Below are 16,056 nucleotides of genomic sequence, written 5' to 3'. Positions count from 1 at the left end.
AAGTCACTGTGTGAAAGTCCCATAAAGAATGGCCATTCATCCCTATGTAAGAGATTCCATCTAAACAGCTTTTGGAGAATGGTTTAAAACTTCCAATCACCAACCCAGGAGGAAACATCTAAAAAACACTCAGAAAATTCTAAATTATATCTAAAATGCAGGGTAGGGGCCTATCGGCAACTTCTATCATGTAGATGCAGGGAATCTGTGGCCACTTTGGTCATGCTGGGCATTTCCTCTTCCACATCCTCCCCCATTCCTGCTTTCTATCTTCCCATCTGTTCCCTGGCGGGACCATCAGTTTCTGTCACCAAAAGCAATTATAACCCTTTGTGTAGAAAATACTCTTGAAAAATGAGAGATGCCTAATATAAAAACATGAACAACAACAACAACAAAAACAACGTAGTCATCACAAACATCATTTGAAAATAAAATTGTGTTGCTTATTAAACTTGGTTCTCTTTCTTTGGTAGATATAAAGCAGATCTATGAATTTATAGGATCAAACTCATGTTTGCTTTTGACTCCTGAAATAAGTGAAAAAAAATCATTTCATATTTCTTAGCCAGGCAGTAAGGGAATCACTCTTGCCTTTCCAAATGGAAAGGGTTTTTAAAACTTGAATGGGGCAAGTGTCAGTATACAAAATTTTATAATTGTCACAAATATGACTTGAACACTCAAGCTGGGGAGGGATGTATACTGGTGGGAAGGGTAGGGATAATATTTAGAAAGAGAGCTGTTCTTAACTAGGATCATAAGTTTGGATTGCAGAGTAGTTTTCTTATGACTAATTTTTGTCTCTGATGGACAAAAATCTAATTTTTAAATGGAAAGAAAAGGGCTCATATTACACAAAACAGCTCAATTCAGGCACAATCAATGATAATTTCAGACCATATATAGATGGATCTGTGAGAATTCACTTGCAGATAATGAAACCACTCTAGCTGTTTTAAGTGGTAAAGGATTTAAAAGGAATTAAATGGTTACAAAACGGGTAGAAGGGCTCTAAGCTAACTTTTGCATAGATGATTTGTGGACTAACACTGAAAAAGCTGCTCAGCAGGACAACTATTTCCCATCATCACCAGGTACCCAGGAAATCAGGGAGTTTCTGTTCGCACTGCAGGATCTAAATCTACTGCACCTATGCCCAGTAAAATGGATCCCTCACCTCTTGATGTCTGGGAAACTAGGCATGAGCAGTGGGGTGCCTTAACTGCTTCCACAGGAAAACCATAACTGCATAGTAACACAGAGTCAGACTCTGCTTCACGTATGCCTTCCAAATGATACTCAGATACAAATTACTTGGCGGAAGTGGGTCATTTGAAAACATAAAATAGTTGAGAAATATAGTATCCCAGTCTCTAAAGTGACATAAGGCTGTGGTTCTCAAACCTTGCTGTAAACAAGAACTATGTGGGGGAGCTTTAAGAATCCAAATGTCCAGGCTACACCTCATATCAAGTCAATTTAAATCTCTGGGGCTTCATATTTTGTACAACACAGATGGCCAGGGGTTTATGATTCAGGAGGTCTGAAATGGGGCCCAAGATCTGATTTTCTAAGGAGTTCTTGGGTGATGATACTGAAGCTGCTATTCTGGAGCCCACAGCACCACTGACACCACTGGGGGAGCTGATCGCTGCATCTGTAACAGATGGCCACCACGTGGAGTTCCAAATGAATTCAAAGAGTTTATATGCCATTTGATAGAGAAGAATTCAGAGGAGCAAGTGAAATGCAATCACTTACACCAAATCCAGTTACCTTTATCTGTCTTCCTTCTATACGTGGAATTAGCTGGGGAGACCTCTCAGGAACATGTAGCTGGATGGCAGACACGAGGACAAAAAAAGAGAATTATCGGCATTATAGATCTCAGTAAACAGATGAGGCTGCTTATCTCCACATTTTCCTTTTTGAAATCAGGGGAAAATATCTAAATGTTAGATGTATGGCAGAGGTAAACGATCGATGGCTCATGTGGTTCCCATGGAAGAGGTTTCAAGTAACATCCAGCTTACTGCTAGTTCACCAGACACTTAGCAAATGGGGAGGATTGTGTCTTTACAGCATTGTACTCTGGGGGTTGAATTTCATCTCTGGAGGGATGTTTCATCAGTCAACAGCTTTTAAAAAGTCTTATCATAAGCTAAGGCAATAATGGCAAAATCCAATTCTGGATTTAAATGAAATGCAACAATCTCTATTATTAAAGAAGGATAGAACCCTGTATGAGAATTCGACTAGTAGTTTCTGACTTTTTTTCTTGAGTTTCAACTCAAAATGAATCACAATATGATGACCTGCCCCCACCAGTTCAAAGCATTTTTTTGGATACTAGTAGAGAATCTATCAAAACTACTGAAATACAAAGCCTAAACTTTGGGATTGCAAAGCTATATATGACAGTGAGCTATTTTTATTCATTTTTTCACTTCTGACATCAAATAAGAGGGTTTTCTTTTTTTCCCTCACAGCAAACGATTCTCTGATTCTCCAAACACCAACTGGGTGTCCAACAACTCGGTTAAATTCTAACACCAGCTACCCAGAGTTAGCACAGATCCTCCATGTAAAGAGCTGAGTCCCACAAGACTGTCCCCATACTGCATATCCCAAGACTTCCATATTTTAGACCAAATGGTGATAAATTGGGATTTCCCACAACCTTTTTCCTCAGATTCAATAATTCACTACAGTGCTTTACAGAACTCAGGAACACACTTTGCTATATTTACAAGTTTGTTTGTTTGTTTGTTTTATAAAGGGTGCAACTCAGTAAGAGCCAAATGGAAGAGATTTATATGGCAAGGCATGGAGGAGGACGGTATGCAGCACTTCTACAGTCTCTTCAGGTATGCCATCTTCCAGCACACCAATGTCTTCACCAAGCCCGAAGCTCCCCAGATCTCAACATTAAAGGTTTTTTTTTTTTTAATTTTTATTTATTTATGATAGTCACACAGAGAGAGAGAGAGAGAGGCAGAGACACAGGCAGAGGGAGAAGCAGGCTCCATGCACCGGGAGCCCGACGTGGGATTTGATCCCGGGTCTCCAGGATCGCGCCCTGGGCCAAAGGCAGGCGCCAAACCGTTGCACCACCCAGGGATCCCCATTAAAGGTTTTTTAAAAAGATTTCCTTACATAGGCATGATTGGTTAAATTATTGGCCATTGGTGACTAACTCAATTTGCAGGTTCCTGAGAACAAAAGATGCTCCCATCACCCTTATCACTTAGGAAATTTCAAGGGTTTTAGAAGTTCTATGCCAGAAACTGGGGACAAAGGTCAAATATCTTACTACACTATCACAAGGACCTTGAAAGTCCTGCAACCTAGTTGTGGAGGTAGGACATGGGACATCATATAATTAACAATACAACAAAGTATCATCTTTTGAGTATTACAGACTGTTACAGGCATTCAGAAAAGAGAGTTTACCCAGGGCAAGAATAGCCTGGACCAACCCAACCTCCAAGGTGGATGTGGAGGTTACTGTATGTACTCCATGTCAGGAAAGGCAGACACACAAAAAGAAAACCCCTGAAGCTTTGTTTAGTTTGGTTTGGTTTGGTTTGGTTTGGTTTGGTTTGGTTTGGTTTGATAGGAGGAACAGTGGGGGAAAAGAGAGAGTGAACTTAGGAATGGGAGGTAGGGGGAGAACTTGATAAATAGTAGATGATTGACTTTGGGAGGTATTGGCTTGCCTTCCCAGTCACAGTGAAGACTCACCTGTAACCCCCTAGAGGAATCCCAGCCTACAATTTGGCCCCAATTTAGAGATAACACAGAAATGAGCGTACTGGAGAAGGCAGCAGGCAGAAAAACGTTGCAAGGGCATTTCAACACACCACACTCTGTGTGGGATGTGAGGGAGCCCAAGAAATCCTTGTGTTTTCCATAAGGACATGCAGACATTGTAAGAAAAACCATAGAATGGCAAAGGTTCAGGGAAGAATGGAAGATGCCTCTGTGGGCAGGAAATCTGCGATGGCTCCAAGACCTTGAGTATTGAAAGAACACTTTGAAAAGCCAAATGGGCCAGTCATGCCTCAGCAGGAAGCCATCCAAAGGGTAAACCAGTCTGGCCACTCTTGCTGCAGAGGCCAGCAAAAATCTGAAGGTCACAGCAAAAGTTTTGTTAAGTCAGATAATTTCAAGAAGGTAAGAGAAAAATACAGGTGTCTTCTGTTATTCTAAGAGAAAATACAATTGGGTATTTGGATATAGGATTCATCCAAATAAAAGTGAAAACTGAAGTCATACTAATGAATGACATCTTAGAAGGGTGGAATAATAGGAGCCAATCATATAGGAAGAAGGAATGTGGCTGTAAAAGATGGAGGGTGCACTATGGCAAGTGTTTATTTCTCTGTCTTGCTGTAGAAAGGGAGGCTCAAAGGCAGGGACAGCATTTCTGATTTATAAAGATGTTGTTGAAAGAGATTTCTAATGCTACCCAAAACCTGTTGCCAATTCACTATTCACACATCAGATGCTGAGAGCTGTGTTATCGACACCATGTGGCAAGAGAATTCAGTTTAAAAAAATTCTGAATTTTGCCTGTGTATCATCTATTAACAATTATTAAAGAGAGGCAGCAGAGCAGCTTCAGATGCAGATGAATGTCCACACTATGAGCAAGGAAGAGAGCTTTATGAAAAAGTGAGCAGTCAACGATGCTGAATCCAGTGAAGCCTGAAGTCTAAGCTAAGGCCTCATATGGGACAGAGGTAAAGGAATCCAGAATGATGAACAGGAAGGGGGAAGAACAGAGGGAAGAAGATGTTTATATTCAGAGGAGAGATTCTGCAATAAAAAAGAAAGATGGGGGGCAGCCCGGGTGGCTCAGTGGTTTTAGCGCAGCCTTCAGCCCAGAGCCTGATCCTGGAGACCTGGGGTCGAGTCCCACATCGGGCTCCCTGCTTGGAGCCTGCTTCTACCTCTGCCTGTGTCTCTGCCTCTGTCTCTCTCTCTGTCTCTCATGAATAAATAAATAAAATCTTAAAAAGAAAAGAAAGATGGTATGTATTTGAAAAGTTTTGGAGATGAGTTTTTGAATAATCCATCATTTACTATCTTTTTTTTGTGGATTCCTACTAAGTTAGGAAAACCTGCTCCATATCTATAGACAAAGAGGAAAGGAAGAACTGTAGGAGAAAATGATGAAGAATGCGAGAGAAAGAGGAGTATGCACAGAGCAGTGGAGCCCTGGGGGAGAAGTAAGGGCTCCTAAGTTGGGCAAGGGTGCGGGGCATCTCCTCCTCTAAAAGACCAGAATTAGGGGACAGCATGAAGAGGTCCCGATCCAGATCAAGAACTGTAGGCAGGGTAAGAAAGTGGTCATTGCTCATAGGATGGTTTCTCAACCTCAACACTGCGAACATGTTGGGCTAGATGATTCTTTGTTATGGGTGGCTGTGGGGTATTTGGCAGCATCCCTGACCCCTACCTGCTGGATGCCAGTAGCAGGTGTGACAATCAAAAGGTCTCCAGATATTACCAAACATCTTCTGAGGAAGATGTGAAAAATCACCCTTGGTGGACAAGCACCAGGTTTTAGAGAGACAGGGAGGTGCCAAAGGGAGCAAGAGGCTCTCATGGCCCAAAGGCTTCAAACCTCCAAGAGAGGAGTCCACATGGGAGAGAGAGGACACTGGTATAATGTGCATGTGCAGGACAGTGGTATAAACACTGGGGCATGGGCTACAAAGATGGAGAAGGGGTTAAGCCCCACTAAAGCAACCTCTCTCCCTCTTCAGTGGTCTCAAAGCAGTTAAGGTCATATGGCCTGGTTAGAACAATTTTCTGCCTTTCTGGAGAGGTGGGCCATGAATCTTATAAAATTCCCGTAACTGTTACATATGCTGTGGTAGGTGAGCTGTAGAGGTGACACATCCCTGCTCTTGTAAAATCACGTAATCTACTTGTTAGGTTCAAAAGCCTTGTGGGGAGTTCACAGTAAATTACTGCAGCTGCTGACTTTTAAAACTGCACATGAAAAGGCTACGAGGGCACACCCTGCCTGCCACACAGTGGGTCCACAGAGCCTCTTCAAAATCCAAGGGCTACCTGTCACATGCCATGGGATGGGGAGTGTGGTCACCAGGCCCAGGGGGCAAGTGTACTTAGTCACCATGTTCTCAAGGAAGTTCCGCGGCATAGAGATGGGAAAAGTAAAAAACCTGGGGATTCTAGAAACCCTGGCTTCTGAATTACACTGGTAAGAATAATAATTTTGCCATTTATAAGTGTAAGCTCAGGGAAGCAGACTGTTTTGTGGCAAGGAGCAGTCTCCCTCAAATCCCTCCTCATCTCTAGTCCCAGTTGCCATAACATGATTGGTGGCAGTGAGTACTAGGTACAATTTTTCTTCACATAGTAGGCACCTTCAATAGCAAAGCTACAGATAGTTTCCCCACCTCAGTAACACATAGAATAGGATTAGAAATCTTCCCCTGGCCCTGGACACAGCCATCCACTATACTGCTGTCTAGTTGCTCATCAAGTCAATGGCACCAGATGGGGACATATACTGAGAAAGTGAAGGAGAAGAGCCAAATAACCCCTCTCTCAGTGATTCTGGGTCAAGAGAAGTTTGTTGTATACTTTTATGGAGGAAAATATCTCCAAGAAAAGAAAGAGCTCCAAGGGGAAAATACCTCTTCCTTTTACCAAGCTTATCTGAACTGCCACTCAAAAAGAGAATTTGTATTTCTAGAATCCTCATCTCTTTATTTCCCCTCACAACATGGAAATAACCTCTTCTGATGAAATGAGAACAAGTGCTCCAGGGCAAGTAACACTGGATGAACTCACTCACTCACTCACTCACTCACTCACTCATTTGAACTATACTGACTGAGCGTCTGGCAGCGTGTTCAGCTCTGTGGAAAAATAACGAACGTTCCTGCAGTCCTGGGTGGTGATGGGAAAGTGTGGTGCTGACCATCACTCAGCTTTGGAAGGGAGTTAGTCTCTAGGCTTCTCTTTTCTATAAAGCAAAGGGCAAAGACTCCCCATCTTAAAGCCCATTCTATCTTAAAACCCACTAAGGGTGAGTCAGCCTATAGCAGTACCAAACATTTGGTCTATGCTATGAGCTGAATTGTATCCTACCCCACTATTTCCTCATCTACCCACTCTACCACCACCCTGTCCCCATCACAGCACACAAACATTGTGCTTTAGTCCTAACTCCCAGTACACGAGAATGTGACCATATTGGGAAACAGGGTCCATTGTTAGGGAGGATCCTCCAACATGACTGGTGTCCTTATAAAAAGAAGAGTTTGGGACACAGACAAGTACAGACAGAAGCTTATGTGAAGACTGGGGAAGATGGTTATCGAAAAGCCAGGGAGAGAGACCTCAGAAGGAACTAATCCTGCCTATACCTTGGCCTCTCAGACTCCTCTAACTGTGGTAGAATACATTCTTATTGTTTAAGCCACCGGGTCTGTGGTATTTTGTTATGACAGCCCCAGCAAACTAACACAGGCTATATTAAGATCACTCAGAAACACTTACTTAAAGATACACAGGCCTGGTCCTAACCCACCAAACTGAACGAGAGTGTCCACGTGTTAGGGCCCTGGTTATATACAAACTTTGAAAGTGGGCTAGTGATACATGTGATGTCACCAAAGTCTAAACCACTGGTCTACAAAATTGGTGAAGCATCAGTCTGCTCACCATATTGATAGCCTTAATCTTTTCAGATGCAGTATTTACTTTCATGGAGACCTTTACTGAATCATCACCTCCTATTGGATGTGTGTGAAGCCCAGAAATGAAGAGACTAGCCTTCTACTGACATCACCTGTCACAAGCCTTTCGACCTCTTCAAATCTCAGTAAGCTTCCTTCTGAACAAGGCAGGAAAATAGTACACTGCCTGCTTCATGGGGATATTTTGAAATTTAATTACTAAATGCTTGTTAGCACTCTCCAGGAAGCCTTTTGATGAAGCAAATTCTCTGACTACAAAGTATTGTTTAATATGGAGGTCTAGCCTGGAGGCACTGCCTTCTCCAGCAAGGCCTAGCTCCTTTTTTATGCAAATTAAGCACCACTGTAATCCACCTGGCAAATTACTGTGCTATCAGCAAGGTTTAGTCAGGGGCTCTGTGGGTATCCTTGCTACTTCCTCCCATTCCTCTTTACTTCTCACCTCTTTCAGTGTGTTCCTGTCAAAAAATCCCACAGGTATAATCTCATGTTAATGACCTTCTTGACACCTGTGTGTTGCTATATTCTGGTGGGGTAGAACTGTGTTGTCTTAAACATTAGTGCGACTGAACTAATTGGCTTTATCACTGCCATACCCACTGTCATCTTCTTGGCATAGAGCCCCGAGGTAAGGTACCTGGAGGTTTGGCTGTATGGAGTTGAAGGAGGTACAGAAAGTTAGATAGCCTAGAAGCCACAATTAATGTGAAAACACCGAGTCATCTAGAAGCCCAAGGAGAGGCCCAGACTGAGAGAGGTAGTAGGAAGTTGGAAAGCAAATGGTGGCAGTTCAGCCAAAAGACCTCCTTATCCTTGAAGTTTTTCACATTTTGCATTGATGGTCTTAAAAAAGAGAAGGTAAGTGTCAGAGATAGGCTTAAATCAGAGCTTTCCAATAAAGATGCAGGAAGTGGCTTACCGGTATGCAAAAAATGCCGAGATACTATATTCTCTTCAACAGGTGGAACAGTCTTCTGGCCTGGGAGCACCTTTCCCCAGGCCTGTCCCCTCTAACAGCTGGAAGCCTATTGAAGGAGGGGCTACAAATGCTCTCCAGTTTAAACGATGTGTAGAAAAATATTATTTTTTCATGTGTTCCACGGTGAAAAAAATTTAGATACAACTGGACTAATGACCTTCCGTAGCCTGCTCTGTTTTCACTGCTTCCTCTCTCACCCTTCAGGTTAATCTCTAACAGGATCAACCTGGATATTGTAGAAAATACCTTGCCTTGGTTCAAATCCTTCCAAAACTTCCCATTATTCTTAGGATAAATCCCCTAATATGGACCAAAAACCTTCATGATCCTCCTCTACGTATATATTAGCCCACATAACTCACCATCTCCCACTTCATTCAAGCTGAACTGTTTTCAGTTTTTCCAATAAGTCATGAAGATTCTCAATTCCAGGTTTTTTACACATGATACTCCCTCTGTCTGGAACATGGCTACCCACTCCCAACACACACACACACACACACACACTCACACACACACAGAGGTAATTCCTAGTTGTTACAAGGGAAAGAGTCCTATCTATTTTGCTCACCATTAGCATCCAATGCCTATTACTGCTTGTTGGATGAGTAGATGGGTGAAGGGAAGAGTTTCTTTCATACTGGGAAGTCAACAGCTTTGTTCCTCTTTAACTTTTTTGTTTTAGTTTCTGTTCACTTTGTTTTTAATTCTACATCAACACTGAAAATGACTTTCTCCTCAGTGAATCTCCTCAATTATCTCTGGCCACATTATAGACAATAACTTAAGCAAAATCAAGGTTCTGTTAGCAAAGAAGAAGGCTGGGAGGGAAATGTTGGATAAGAAACTACTAGTGTGGGGACGCCTGGGTGGCTCAGCACTCAGGGCATGATCCCGAAGTCCTGGGATTGAGTCCCATATCAGGCTTCCTGCATGGAACCTGCTTCTCCCTCCGCCTGTGTCTCTGCATCTGTCTCTGCCTCTCTCTCTCTCTCTGAATAAAAAATAAAATCTTAAAAAAAAAACAAAACTACTAGTGTGTTCTACAGCATTCAAGAGAGGGAATGGAGATAAATGGAGGAAGTCATAAGGAAGGAGTACAATTCAACAAATATTGTATTCCTGTTATATAATGGGCACAGCACTAAGTACTAGGGATAAGGTGGCATATAAGACAAATGGTCTCTCTCTCCAGACACTTTGGACTCTGGTTGGGAATCCATACACTCAGAGAAGTAATTTTATTTTGATGAGGATACTAAGAAGAAAAGCAGAGCTGCCATGGACAACTAGAGTGAGTCCATTTAACTTAATCCAGTGGATAAATCAACACTTCATTGAGGAAGGGACCCCTAAGCTGAGATTTGGAGAACAGCTGGGGGTTGTACAAGCAAAGTGTGAAGAAAAAGGTTATATGCCAAAGGCCCAGCTTCTAGAGAAAGAATGGCAGGCTCCAAAGGCTGACAGGGTATCTGTGTGATGGGAGTGTAGACAGTGAGGGATGTGCCCTCAAGTGAGTGTGGAGAAACAGGCAGTCCATGTCACCCAGAGCCTTGTAGACCATGTTATAGATTTGGAGCTTTATCCCAAGGGCAAATGAAAACAAGTACTTTATACCAAGGAGTGACGTGATTAGACTTGTATTTTATAAAAGTCACCTTGCCCACAGAGAATGTTGGAGAAGGACACATATGAATGTAGGAATTCATGCAGAAGGTCCCTATGAACCATCAGATGCTGGTGCCTGAACTAAGGTGGCAGCAGTGCGACTAAAGGACAGTATATGGACTGAAGAGACCCTTAGTGAACAGAAGCAACAGAGCTTCAGGATTTAACTAGTTAGGGGAGAAGGAAAAAGACGACTTTGAGGCTTCTTGCTAAAAAAAAACAGGTGCAATGTGCTGTCATTTACTACAATAGGGGAAAAGTGGGGAGTGTGGTAGGTTTAGGGAGTAAATAGTGAGCTCAGTACTCCATACTTGGGTATGAGGTGACAGAAATATCCATACTGAAAGAGTCCTAGTATTTGCCACACCGTCTTTCTCACAGTGTGGTTACAGAGCCAGAAAATTTACCATTATCTGGGAACTTGTTATAAATGCACACTTTCAGACTGTTCCCCAGACTTACTGAAATGGAAACTCTGGGGTGGGGCCCTGCTCTAGAGCCCAGTCTCCTTATACTGAAAACTCACTATCTCACACTGTTTTTCATAAAGAGCAGGATTCAGTGAGATATCATGGAAAGAACACCTGGAATTCCGAAGATATGGGTTCGAGTCACAAGGCTTCTAGGTGATTCTGATTTACTCCCAAAGTTGAGACTCAGGGGACTACAGCCAATCTATGAAGAATAGAAATAAAAAAGGGTTGAAGGCAAGAAAGAAAACGGACAAAGAATCTATCAGACCTATGCTACCCTGGGTGGGAAATTATCCCACTTTCTCCTACTTTGCTCACCAAACTGGATTGATCATTTTAATTTAACACTTCTATCTGACCTATTTTGCATCCTAGCAATGGTTCTTTCTTTCAACAGGCCTCCTTTCCTCCAATTTCTCTTCTGCCAATTTCAGATGGCTGCTACACACTTCTTAAAACTACATCTTTAACTACATCTTTAAACTACAGCTCTGACCATAACTGTCCTCAGGTTAACAAGCTTCAGAAGCCACAGGGCCCCACTTGACAAATCCCAAGCTCTTTGGTTGGCACTTGAGGCTGTCAGCACTCCAGACCTGGTGGGACCACTCATCCACCTGCCTTTACCCCCTACTCATACCCTGTGCTTCAGCCCAACTGAAATGGCCATCATTCCCAGAACATGCGTGGTGCATGCCCACTTTTATGATGTTCCTTTTGTTCTTTCTCTTCCATCTATACTCTACCTTTACCTGTTGATATCCCACCTATAGCTCAGAAACTTCAGTGACACTCTCAGGCACCAATGTGCTGGGACTGGCTTACACATCTCTTCCCAACCGAGCATTCAGTAACTTCACGCTGGTAGCTTGATATCAGCCATGAAGGGAGTATTTACAACACAGAAATTGGCAAACATTACAAATCAGATTTTCCTCACCCAGAGATCTACTTATTAAATATTTACTCATACACCACTGCCAAGAAGAGATGAGCCTGTCTTCCTATTATCCTCTATAGCAAAGACAGACAAACTATGTGACAAATGTGAACTGCTGTCTGTTTTTATATATTATGTATCACTGGCACACAGCCACACCTGTTCACAGACACATTGTCTACAACTTCTTTCCCACCAAAACGGGAGTAGCTGCAACAGAGACTCTATGGCATACAAAGTCTAATATATTATCTGGACCTTTACAGAAAGTTTCCCAGCCCCACTCTCTAGGACAATATCATGTATTCACTACCTATGACACACTGGTTTATTTTTTTTTAAGATTTTATTTATTTATTCATGAAAGACACACAGAGAGAGGCAGAGACATAGGCAGAGGGAGGAGAAGCAGGCTCCCCGTAGGGAGCCTGATGCGGGATTCGATCCCAGGACCCCAGGATCACAGCCTGAGCCGAAGGCAGAGGCCACCCAGGTGTCCCTATCACACACTGCTTTGAATGAATACTAGAATGCAGTGAGACATCATGGAAATAAAACGTAGAATATGAAGATGTAGCTCAAGCCTCTACTTGCCAGCACTATACATCTTGGTCAATTTACCTAACCTTGCTGAACTGGACTTTCCTCATGCAAAAATGAACGGCCTACCTGAGAGCAATGTTCTAAAATCAAACATAGGGCAGCCCGGGTGGTGCAGCGGTTTAGCACCGCCTTCAGCCCAGGGTGTGATCCTGGAGACCTGGGATTGAGTCCTGTATCGGGCTCCCTGCATGGAGCCTGCTTCTCCCTCTGCCTGGGTCTCTGCCCCCCCCCCTCTCTGTGTGTGTCTCTCATGAATAAATAAATTAAATCTTTAAAAAAATAATAAAAAAATAAAATAAAATAAAATATACATGAAGACACCTTGTAAATTATGAAGCATTATGCAAATAAGAGATAATACAGTTGTAACCTATGTGTAGATCTTCTTTGGCCACCAGACTCTCTCGGGACAGGCTCCACAGCTCCTTCGTGTTTGCCTCCCTCACAGTCTCCATCTTGCACACAGGCTGTATTCATTGTGTTACTGTGGGATGGAGGCTGAATGGCAGGGATTCGCTTTTTCAAGCTCTAACAGCTCAACTGGTTTCTCAGCAATGACCCCAAGGTTAGCCTAACAAAAAAACCCTAGAAGGGATCCTATGGCCTTCTTGCTTCCCTGACTGCCCTATTCTCCACTTTGTCCTTGCTGCTGCTGTTCTTCCTATCTGAACCTCATTCCCTCTGAGATCCACCCTGTGCCCATTAAATGCAGATGTCAACTGTGTGTTCTGAGGAGCCTTAACTCCTTGGGATATAAACATGAGATGGCTTTATTTTTTCAAGCAGCAGTCCACCAAATTTGCTTTGTGGAGTCTTTTCACCCACTAGTTTGTGGTTCCTTTTAGGGTAGCTTTTACAGGTTTTATCGTTTTCCTATCATTTTCAGCATTAGCGTCTGTCAGTCTCCTCTGAGTCTATTATTTTGTTTCCTCATCATTTTCCACACCCAGGGGAATATTAGCAGATAGCAGGTGACGAATAAATATTCACACAATGAAGGAATGGCTTTGGTATATTAACATTCAGTCCTCTCTTAAAACTTCAGTGTCAGACTCACTGCAGAGTGCATTCTTCTGCCCTGCTAGCACTGGCCGGGCCTGTCTAGGGGAGGAGGAACACCCTATGCTGTCCACACACCTCTTCTCCCTCCCACCCCCATCCCCAGCTCTTTCCCTTGGGTGTAGAGGCCCGGAGAAGAAAATGGAGAGGCAGTTTTTCTTAGGGGATTGCTCTGGGAAGGCCATCTTCTCATGGGTGGGTAGCTGCGGGCTCTCCTCCAGCACTGACCAATTACAGCATAGCCTTCACGTGGTCTCCGTCCAGGGGCTACTGCCTATTTCCTGAGCTAAGCACCTATGTTCCTCAAGGAAAACAGCTAGCGTCTCCTCGATGCATGGTTTCTGCTGAGAAGATTTAGCTGTGACTTAACCTTCCTCCTCAACCCCTCCTTCAGCTACCTCCTTAGTGGTCCACCACCCACTGGTGATCCATTCCTGCCTTTCTGCTGCCCACTTTGGTGGGACACCAGCATACTGTCCTTTGTTCATGCACCCAGTCTAAAAACAGTTCACACATTCTTGCCACACTGGGTGGCTGGAGTACAGGCTGCTTGGTCTTTGCCTCTTCTCTTGGCCCCAAAGTCATTCTCCAGTTCTCTTCACTTCTGTTAGGAAGTTGCCTAAAAGGATAATGAAAAGGCAGTGCTCCCAACTGAACTGGTGAGTCCTCCAGTGACCATTCTACATTGGCTTCAGGGAAGCTGAAGCTCCCACTGTAGTATCACAGCGTGAACATAAAAGAGCTTTTCTCCAAAAATACCAGGCTTCCTAAATGTGACCATCCTGTCCTCTTGCCATAATGACCAGGTGCGGGGAGGGAAGAGTAGCTGAATTCATAGAGCTGATTTGGGGGCCCCTTGATAAGCTTTTTAAACTGGGACGACATCTGTCAATGCTGGCAGCCCTCCAGGCTTCATAAATTGCCTTCTTGGTGATTTTGGTATCTACTTTTCGCCTGCTATAGCCACAATTGTGGGAACATGAGAAAATGCATTTCCACAGCCTGTTGCAATTAAACAGTGATACCTTTTAAATTCTTCAAAATGTAAAAGCCAAAGTAGTTACTGATGATAGAGGAGAAAGTAGTAGGATTGAGGGCTAGGAGATCCCAGGAGAAGCCACCGATCCACCTTCCTAAGAGCACCTTTTGCACAACCATGAAATAAGACTGTTTTTAAAGCCCTAAGGTTCTCCCAGGATTGTACTTCGAAGCTCATTTACTGTTGGACACCAAGGCCTAAACTTTTGTACCAAGGAGTCAGAATCTAGGAAGACAGTGGGAAAAGCAATGCATGGGCAGCAGATAAAAAACAAGGCAAGGACAACTGAGATGAGTGTGGATAAGCAGAGCACCTGACTTCCTGTGGAGAAAAACTGCATAGAGTCCGCAACGTGAGTCTGAGTAACCCAGCATCTTAGTAAACTGAAGTACAGTGACCATTTAAAACTTAATTAGAACTACTTGAAATTCTTTAGATTTGAGAAATTGTCATTTTTAATTGTCTTTCCTATCTTCCTTCCAAATACAGACATCTTGAACAATGCTTAATTGCTGTTTTCTGATGGAATATTTCTTTCTCACAAAAAGCCTCTGCCATGGAAATCAGTGAATAATCTGTAAGTGCTCTCAAGTAATAAAAAGGGATGGGAAGTGGAAAAGTAATTGCATGTCTTGCACCTGCCTCCTGAAAATCATTAGCAGCTTATGGTACTCCGAAATCCTCTTTGAGGATGTTAAAACAATCACACAATTGTTCGGTCTCATCCTGTGTTTTATGATTCCAGCACTTAAGTGGCACAGACACAGAGAAAGGTTTGAGATACATAGCCTGTTTTCAGACACAGAAGAGAACTTTGCATGCCATTAATTCTGAATTCTCGCTACTTCTCAAAAGCACCTGTTTTTGCTTCAAGGGGCCATACCGCCTCGAAACCAGCAAATTAAGCAATGCACCGTAATGCATAAAGCAAAAAGAAATCTGAAAACTGATACTTTTAAAGTAATTTCACAAGCAGAAATCTTTCTTCAATGGTTTCTTCATTGCTATAATTCATTTAGTGGAAATACTCCATATCCTTACACAGAAATGCCAAACAGAGAGGTTCCAGGACGCAAAATCAGCATCTTTCTCCCTTCTATACCCCACCCTATTGACGTTCCTCAAATATCGTGCGAGGGACACTATCCCTGACTCCATCAGCGGCTCTTCTTTTTTTGAGCTGGGTTGATAGGGCTTTGCGGGTGCCTCACCCCATTTATTCCCCGCCTCCAGTCATCTCGTAGAGTTTTCCTGGCCGGTCCTACTTTTCCTACTTATGTTCCTCAAGCTATTTTTGTTTATGGCTGTTTGTAAATGTCTCTAAAAGAGGACATGGCAAGCACTGTCATCATCTATTGAGCTCACAGTACGTGGGGCTGTGCTACATCATCAACGCTTTACTACAACAGTCCAGAAAAGAATTTTACCCCATTTTATAGAGGGAAGCTGAGGCTCAGAGAGATTGTAAGCTGGCCAAAGACCTATCTCTCTAAGCGGTTTTGTCTCAACAGCAATGGTAAAAGTAACTTGTGCCCCACTAAGAGTTCTTT

General features: G+C 43.0%; 1 long non-coding RNA gene across 3 annotated transcripts in view; it reads right to left on the bottom strand.

The window, feature by feature from the left end:
* The window catches only part of LOC112660044 (uncharacterized), a 234,037-nt gene that overhangs the window by 156,942 nt on the left and 61,039 nt on the right, over nucleotides 1-16,056 (bottom strand). The window contains exons 3-4 of one of the 3 annotated variants that reach the window (XR_007406837.1): nucleotides 10,977-11,067; nucleotides 1,780-1,839 (exon numbers count right to left, since the gene is read on the bottom strand). The exons of 1 other annotated variant lie outside the window; for it this stretch is intronic. This is a non-coding gene — a long non-coding RNA (uncharacterized LOC112660044). The remainder of the gene's footprint in view (nucleotides 1-1,779; nucleotides 1,840-10,976; nucleotides 11,068-16,056) is intronic. One more of the 3 variants, XR_007406840.1, reaches the window with a different exon arrangement.

The sequence above is a fragment of the Canis lupus genome, chromosome 2 (assembly GCF_003254725.2).
Source record: "Canis lupus dingo isolate Sandy chromosome 2, ASM325472v2, whole genome shotgun sequence".
Classification (NCBI taxonomy): domain Eukaryota; kingdom Metazoa; phylum Chordata; class Mammalia; order Carnivora; family Canidae; genus Canis; species Canis lupus.
This window is presented reverse-complemented; position numbering and strand designations above follow the sequence as displayed.